General features: G+C 36.2%; 1 long non-coding RNA gene across 1 annotated transcript; it reads left to right on the forward strand.

Annotated features, from left to right (window-relative positions):
• The first annotated feature begins 6,570 nt into the window (after nucleotides 1-6,570).
• Nucleotides 6,571-7,335, forward strand: LOC129740688 (uncharacterized). Its single transcript, XR_008736337.1, has 3 exons — nucleotides 6,571-6,882; nucleotides 6,950-7,177; nucleotides 7,248-7,335. It is a non-coding gene; the product is annotated as an uncharacterized LOC129740688 (long non-coding RNA).
• The last annotated feature ends 1,108 nt before the right edge of the window (nucleotides 7,336-8,443 follow it).

The following is an 8,443-nucleotide window of genomic DNA, read 5'->3' on the forward strand; positions in this document are numbered from 1 at the left end:
GGAATAGAAAGGCAATTTAATAATTTGCAGACAGTTTCACGTTTCATTTCATTTTCTATAGAACTAATTATAGTATTTCAAGCAAGTTTGGACCAATTGGCAAACAAGGTTTAAGCTAAAAAATTTCATTATCCAATAACACCAATTCAATGTGTGTTACAAAACTTCAACATCCTTTCAAAACTGACTAAATTAATGAATTTTTATTTTTTGTTCGCTTTTTCTATTTGGTAGTTCTTTATGACTTCCTTGAAATCGGGGGCTCAACCAAAAATCCAAAAAGTCAGGGCTTTGGTAGTATATTAGACCGCTGCAAACATTGGCTTTTACTCGTATTAGTTTTTTTTATACCCAGTATCAGTGTAAAATTTGAAATAATTTGGTGGATTCTTGAATTAACGCAACGCGTTTCAGCAATTTTTGCATTTTAAATCATCCGGGAAACTCAAATAAGCTAGAAATAAACTTTCTCTTTAATTATTGGTATTGCCTATCTGTAAGCTTAATTTTTTGCTAACATGAGAAAAAGCTTGTTTTTTTTTTATATATTTCATAAAAAAAAGTATAACCATTTCAAAGGAAAATCTTTATCTATTAAAAAGTAGAGTGGGGTAACGTGGACCATGAGGAAACGTAGGCCACTCTGGATATTTCAGATGTGTGTTGAGATAAACATCTCAATCCAATTGTCATTTTCGTCTCTTTGCGTAAGCATATTTTTCTATATGCTGTTGACTTAAATACGCTAATTGCATCGATGGGGAACCTAAAGTTCATAACAAAAGTATGCTCATACGCTTTTGATCTTAGTTTTGTCATGTTCTTTCTCGTGGAAAAGGATTTTTTGATAAAATATCAATAAATCACATAAACGCAACCAATTTGCAAATCATAGCTTGTGGGGAATCGTGGACCACATTTTGTGGGGTAACTTGAGTCACCTATATTTTCATGTTTTTATACACATTCAAAACTAAAAATACGTTTTTTCCTATTTGTAGAATTTTCTAATGCAGAATGAAGTGTTATGAAAAATATTTTGTCCATCTCATAAATGGAATTTTGCTGAAAAGTCCGCGAGCTAAGTTTTAGGAATTATTCGATCATACACAACTCTCTTTTATATTTTCTCATCTGAAATTGCTTTAAATTAACTAAATGAATTATAAAATTTCAGTTTTGGCTCAACTCATAAACTTTGCACGTTATTATGCAAGCTGGTCCTTCACGAGGAATCACCTAACAAGCAACACACCTCTTAACTCCCGCAGTGTTAACTACTGAATGAAGCCCTGCGAGAGGTGAACGCTTACACATTCAAGCAGTGATCGGGAGAGCGATGGGACATAACTAACACTCTCACACTATACAGCTTTATGAACCAGAATCGTTCAATAGACTACCACACATCTCCCCTCTTCTCCCAGGAAAAAGGAAAATGAAAATTATTTCGCTGAAATCCTTAGGTAGGTAGGTAGGAAATTCTTAATCGAGGGAATAACATTTACTAATGTCATGCTATCAAAATTGTTTTCTGCGTATCCGGTTTTGCGTAATTTCAAACTATGCATCACATTTTAACCTACTTACAATTTAGGCAAACTGGCAGCCACGCTCATAACTCCCAATTACTTCCATAGTCTATATCGCTTCGAGAAGTAAAAGCACATTGTACTCAGACACGGGCATCGCTATAATCAAGTCGAGTCCAAATCTCTGTAAAAAGTGACAAACTTTCTTGAAATATCAGCTACAGTTGGACAATACTTCTTATGACAATAAACGTTGGTAGCGGGATATCCCAGGCTTACATAATGGGTTTGACTATATTTGGCAACACCTTTCTTGAACCAATCGATCTTGACCTTCAGCATCAGAAGCTCATACTCTCTTGAACGAAATAATAAACTAGATGTTGATAGGTACAACCAAAGTATCGAGATACGCGGGCTATTTTTTTCGAACAAATGGATGGGATCGTTCAAACTTTGTCGCTTTTCATTCAAGTATTGCAGTTTGCACTCAAGCATCGGATGAAATCTTATCACCTGACTATAATATAATTAAAATAAAACTTCCCTTCACTCAGAAAATGCTTGTGTTTACCTTGTTATGGCTGCAAAATTTTGTGAAAGTAATCAATTTTTTTTGTAACGTATGGTACTTGTTACGCTGGCTTATTTGGAAAAAAAAAACCGTGCATAATTTGATGTACATGTGCAGTGTACTCCTTTACAACAATTCACAAGAAGCCATGATATTTTAAAAAGATTATTTTTTAACCAAAAAAAAATGATTACAAGATATTTATTCTAACGTGAGCACTAATCTATTACGAAGCTTTTGTTTTGAAAACAAGGTTGGGTAGCAAACTGTTTGTCGCATCATACGTTTGTTATATACTTAAACTTTAAATAACTTTCCGCTTAATCTTAAATTAAATTTTATTTTCTACTGTTTCAAAATATGACAAAAAAACAAGTGTCTGTTTTTGGAGGTACGATAGAGAGCATAATATTTTAAGGACGGTAATGCACAATGTAACATTATGAAAGGGAACTGTGAAGAAAACGTTCGACTCAGCTACAGTAACGTTACAACTCATGCCATTATAAGAGTATAACGCATCCAGGCTACTTTCACGTAGGCAATTGATCAGCAGTTTCCCATCTCCATTTCATCACCATTGAGAAGCTTTGACACACCGTACCTACGTTTTCTTCTTCCGGAGATTTAAAATAGACATCCTGTTATTTAACCTGTCAATTGCGGAAAGTACTCCCAGCCGTGGTTTAATAAGTTTAATAAGACTTTTCTCCAAACACAGTTTATAGTACTGATTATAAGCAAATCAAATTTTAGAGACAGATCTTTACATAGACACTATCTTTCGCTGAACTAACTCAGCACTTTTTTCGAACGCAGTTATTTTTATAAAATTCATTTTGCCTTTGTTCTGTACAACACCAACCATTGCAAGCTGTGCACCGAAAAACATGGTCAGTGTTGAGAAAATTAAGTCCCAAAATTTTATTCTACATCTAATGTTCAATCCCAATGACATTCACGGAAAAGTTGATACACATTCAGACTGAAGTGTCAACTTAAATTGAAGCTTTTGTAGTTCATGCAATAATCAATAAACGAAAACTCACCCCGAGTCTAAAATAAGGGTACACCACGTGATCTTCTGAGAGCGCAATTTTTTTTTTAATCTTACGAAATGTATTCTATTTTAGTTGATTAAACTTAAGCAGTAATCTCATAAAATAGCTGTAGTTCAGTTATTATGATAAACTGAATACCCTCACTTCTAGAACTTACTCATAAATTTGATGAGGAGTAAATAAAAGGTACTTATTTATAATAAGTCGATGTTATCATATTTGCTGTTTTGTTAACTATTTTTCCAGGTTCATAAAGGCTAAGGTTTGTAATCAAGTCTATAAATTACCTTTTCCCACAGGTTTGTTGGGTCTGAACCTAGAATTGAGATCTCTTCCTAAATATTGCTGGATATTTCTGTTAGCATCTGTTTTTTTTTTAACGAATGGATCGACCTTGAACTCGCACGTAGGCGGAGTAATTGAACATCATCTGACGGGCGCTAGTAGACACCAAGAGAGTAGAAGAATGCATACTTTTCTGCTGGACGGCACGCGGATCGGTTGAATGTGAAAGTTGGTGAGCGCTGGAAAACATTCAATAACTCTTTCGTTGACGATTCTGAAAAGAATAGATTTGCACCAACATACTACCGAACTTAAGGCATAAACAGGGAGACCAAAGGCCAATAAAAAGGCACAAGAAAGAACAACACTTTCTATCTGTTTTTATGCACACTATATTTTTTTAACTGGTGCATCGTCCGAGCCTATGAACACGACGCTTGGGGATAACCTTTCAACATCACGATGCCATTCAAGTTCAAATGCGCATATAGGGCGCGCCTTAAAATAGACACGCACAATAAACGCCTAAATGTAGGCCCGTCATCAAACCGCCCAAAATACGCTTGGCGCGTTTTCGTTTCCTTTGTTGTTGGTCTTGGTGTCGCTCGTTCGCGATAGTGCGACGCTCACAGCGTCGAGAGTTCTCCTGCCTGGCGTCGTCGCTCTCTTTTGACCCTACATCGGCGTTGCTATTGGCTGTTGTTCACTGCTACTGAGAGAGACAACATTTGTTTATAAATTTTGAGAAGGCCTCGCTCATTCGATAATCAACGCATCTCTCGAAAAGCACCGAGACTTGAGATGGGCAAGGAAAAACGAGAGCGACAATAAGGGTGGGGGATGACAATGTTCGCTAAATTTCTCATCAACGAAAAATTTCGATTAACTGTGTGTCAAGGCCAGTAGCTTCGTTGTGTTAGTGTTTCCTTAATCTGGTACAAATCATTAATTATCATTACCATCATCGGATGAATTGCAATATGTCCTTTAAACCTTATAATCTCTCAACCCAATTCGAAGATTTGGCAAGGTAGCATCATCGACTTTTTATCGGTTCCTTCGTGTACAACGCTACAAACAACAACAATTTATTAGCTGTTGCCCAAAAGGAAAGAGAAAGTTTGCATTTCACACAAAGTTTTGAGTGTGTTTGTGTGTGAATGCATCCATCAGACCACCTACGGCCTCTACAGGCGAGCTATTACGTAGACATTCGAATTACCAGAGCGACCAACACTCATATATGCTGCCCCGTTCTCAATAACTTTGAAACTTCCGCCATGTTTTCGCTGCTCGTCTCGAGCGTTAAAAAAAAAGTCCTTTAATTCATGCCGCAAGCGATCAATAAAACGAATGTTTGAGTTGCGCATTCTGAGCAAATAATTATTTCATAAATGCTCGTTCCAAGCTATCATACATAAACATGAAAAATATTTTCAATCACTTCCTTCCTGCTCGTCCCAAGCTATCGACAACAGACAACATATAAAAATCATACAGCTCGTCCCGAGCTCAAGTTAATTTTTATTATGTTCGCCCTTCTTCTTTTTTTTCCTTTTTTGTACGTGTCCGAACTCAAAATGTTTTTTCTTTAATCCGCCTCCGAGCTATCATAAAATTGGCAAATGTTTGTCCCGAGCCAATGTTTATTTTGGTTTGCTCATCCCAAACTAAAGTTCACTTAATTTCTACTCGTCCCGAGCTATCAAACATGTAACAATTCAAATGCTCGTCCCGAGTTAGGAATGACTCTTTTACATTTGTCCATGATCGACACACAAGAAAAATTTCAAGATGCTCGTCCCGAGCTAAAAATCCTTTTTTTTTCAGTGCTCGTCCTGAGCTAAAATTCAATTTTTTTCAGTGCTCGTCCCGAGCTAAAATTCAATTTTTTTATCGGTGCTCGTCCCGAGCTAAAAATCTATTTCTTTTCAGTGCTCGTCCCGAGCTACAAATATTTTTTTTTAAGTGCTCGTCCCGAGCTAAAAATCTATCTTTTTCAGTGCTCGTCCCGAGCTAAATTCATTTTTTTTATCGGTGCTCGTCCCGAGCTAAAAATCTATTTCTTTTCTCAGTGCTCGTCCCAAGCTAAAAATCTTTTTTTTTGTGCTCGTCCCGAGCTAATAATCTTTTTTCTCAGTGCTCGTCCCGAGCTAGCATTCCAATTGCTCGTCCCGAGCTCAATACAATACTTACAGATTGACATCAAGAAACCAAAACCCAAGGCTCACGAACAGACAATTTTTGGCTCTACGCTTTATCTTCCGTCATCGCTGTCGTTTCGATAGCGCACCACTACACAATCAACAGAAAAAAAAAAACACTATCAAATATCGCTGTTGCAAGTTGAGTGATTCCTAGAAGGTGAAAATCTTGTTCTTTAAATTTTTGCCTTGTCAGTAAACGAAAGCAAAACCTGCCACGGTCGCCAATATGCAAGCTGATCCTTCACGAGGAATCACCTAACAAGCAACACACCTCTTAACTCCCGCAGTGTTAACTACTGAATGAAGCCCTGCGAGAGGTGAACGCTTACACATTCAAGCAGTGATCGGGAGAGCGATGGGACATAACTAACACTCTCACACTATACAGCTTTATGAACCAGAATCGTTCAATAGACTACCACACAGTTATCTAGTCAATTTTGATTTGGTGGCTCACGAATCCCCACAGTTTTTCAAAATCCTTAAAAAATACTTTTCATTAAACAGACAGAATGCTGGGAAAAAAATTTATTTAAAAAATAAAAAAATCTTCTAATGATTTTTTTAAAATGTAGAAAACCTTACCATTTGTTTATTATTTTTATCTTTTATAATAAAAAAAGTTATGGAGTAAAGAAAAAAGTTGGTCATGAAACCTCACACTCCCTTATTTAAAAATGCTGGCTTTGCTTGCTGGAGCTTTAAATAATTTCATGAAGTTTTTTTCGATTTATTTATTTTCATCCTACGGTAAACAGCTTTTCAATAAGTAATCGAAAACGTTAAACAAAAAAAAAAAACACACTATAACATCGAATATCTCTATTGGGATTCAAGTTAGATTTGTGGTTTGTTTATATGAAATGTACGACAAGAATCAAGGAATATTTAAAGTCCTACACACTAAGACTGCAGTTATTCTGCTCGGAACCGTGATTCTCTGAATCACAGGAAAACAGCTGAAAATGACATTTGAACTGTCAAAAACAAGAGATTTTCCTGTGGCACTGAGAGATTGCTAACCGATTCTCGTATCACTCAATTTCTCCTGAAATTTGAAGGAACTCTCCTTCGGGTGCTCAGGAGCTCGAAAAATTTCAGGACAACAATCTCCTGTATCACTGTTTTAAGTGACAGGTGTTTTCGTATTTGCTTATTGGAACCGCGAGGACAAATTCAATAAAAGCCATCTTGAGAACTGCCCATTTCTGCACGGGAGAGAGGTATGTAATGAGTAAGTTGTTTAATACACTTTTATTAATGTTTATTTGCCTTTTTTCGCTTCCCTAGATACGGCCGAAATCCGCGGGGCTAATGGGAAACGATTTCTCCGAGAGGAACAGTTTTCTTCCGGAGCATTCATCGGCGAAGTGTGGCGTCCATTGTTCAGAGGGTGGCTCCAATTTTAAGGAACAGATCCGTTTCTGGCCGCTGAACTCGAAAACCAAATAGGCGCCTGATGAAGAAGCTGGAGATTGAACTGCTGGTTTTAGTGGCATACATTTTTTGCTAGAAAAGGTAAATCTTCTATAATTTATAAGAAAATGAAAAATTAACTTTTCGTTGTTTTTTTTTTTTTTGTTTTCAGGCTGGATCTAACACCACAAAATGCAGGAACGCAGTAATAACAGCAATATGATTGTAAAGCATTAATCTGTTTGTTTTTCAAAGGGTAATAAAACTTTGATTCGAAGAACAATGTGCTTTTCACATTATGTATAATAAACCCTTTCATTTTTATGTAAATCTGGGGAGGGAAACATTTTCGAGCCTACAGGAGAATTTTGAAACTTCCTGCAAGTCACAGGACAAATCCGTTTTGAACCTACAGTTAAATTTGACAGTTGTTTTCCTGAGCTGTTTTTCTGTCCTGAAATCGTCCTGTAATTTCAGCTGTTGAAAATACAGGACGAAATCGTCCCGACCACAGGAGAAAAGATTAAGTGTGTATGTTATATTTTTTTAACTATCAGTAAAACAACCAAATAAAGTAAAAAATAAATTTGATTTTGAGGAATACACTTTTTGTGGTTTTTCTGTCAGATAAAATCCATTTGGGTGACGTACGAGAATCACTAATTAGAAAGTTCTTCAACAAAACTAGTCGCAACCCAATGTGGTGGAAAGAGAGATGATGAAAAAAAAACGTTGCAAAGGTAGTACCGTCGTGCGGGGTGACTATGGGCCAAAATGAAAAAGGTTTGTTTTTGAAACATCTTCAAAAGTATCAGCCAACATATCATTTTTTCTTTTGCGTTGAAAATTTTGTCTCATAAATATTCTGATTTAATTCTAAATGTCGTCTTTAATCAGTGTCATATTGACAAACAAAATACATTCCACAAATTTGGCATGTGTAAACTAACACCGCCAATTTATAAGACTCTTTTCCTGATAAATACGTTTATTAGGGTTTGCTTAACCAGAATCAGTGTTTTTTTACAAATTGGTTGAATCTGTTAAGAGTTATTACAAGTTTTAAAAGCATTGTCCAAAATGAACAAATGGTGGGTCAAATGGGCCAAGCTAAGATCGTGGTTTCCATAGCCTTGAAGCTACTTTTTGAGCTCCAAAAACAATAAATATTCAATTTCATGTTGTGCAGCAATTGAAGATAACGTTAGTTAGTATTTTTCTACACGAGTTCTAGAACTGTGTGAAGTACAGAACATTTCTTTTGAATGTCTCCCTTCGAACTCAACATATATTACACAGACTTTAGATGTTGCTTTTTTTCGTCCCATGAAGCGAATATGAAGCGCGATAAGTGCTTCGGACTTTTAA

The sequence above is a fragment of the Uranotaenia lowii genome, chromosome 1 (genome assembly GCF_029784155.1).
Source record: "Uranotaenia lowii strain MFRU-FL chromosome 1, ASM2978415v1, whole genome shotgun sequence".
Lineage (NCBI taxonomy): Eukaryota > Metazoa > Arthropoda > Insecta > Diptera > Culicidae > Uranotaenia > Uranotaenia lowii.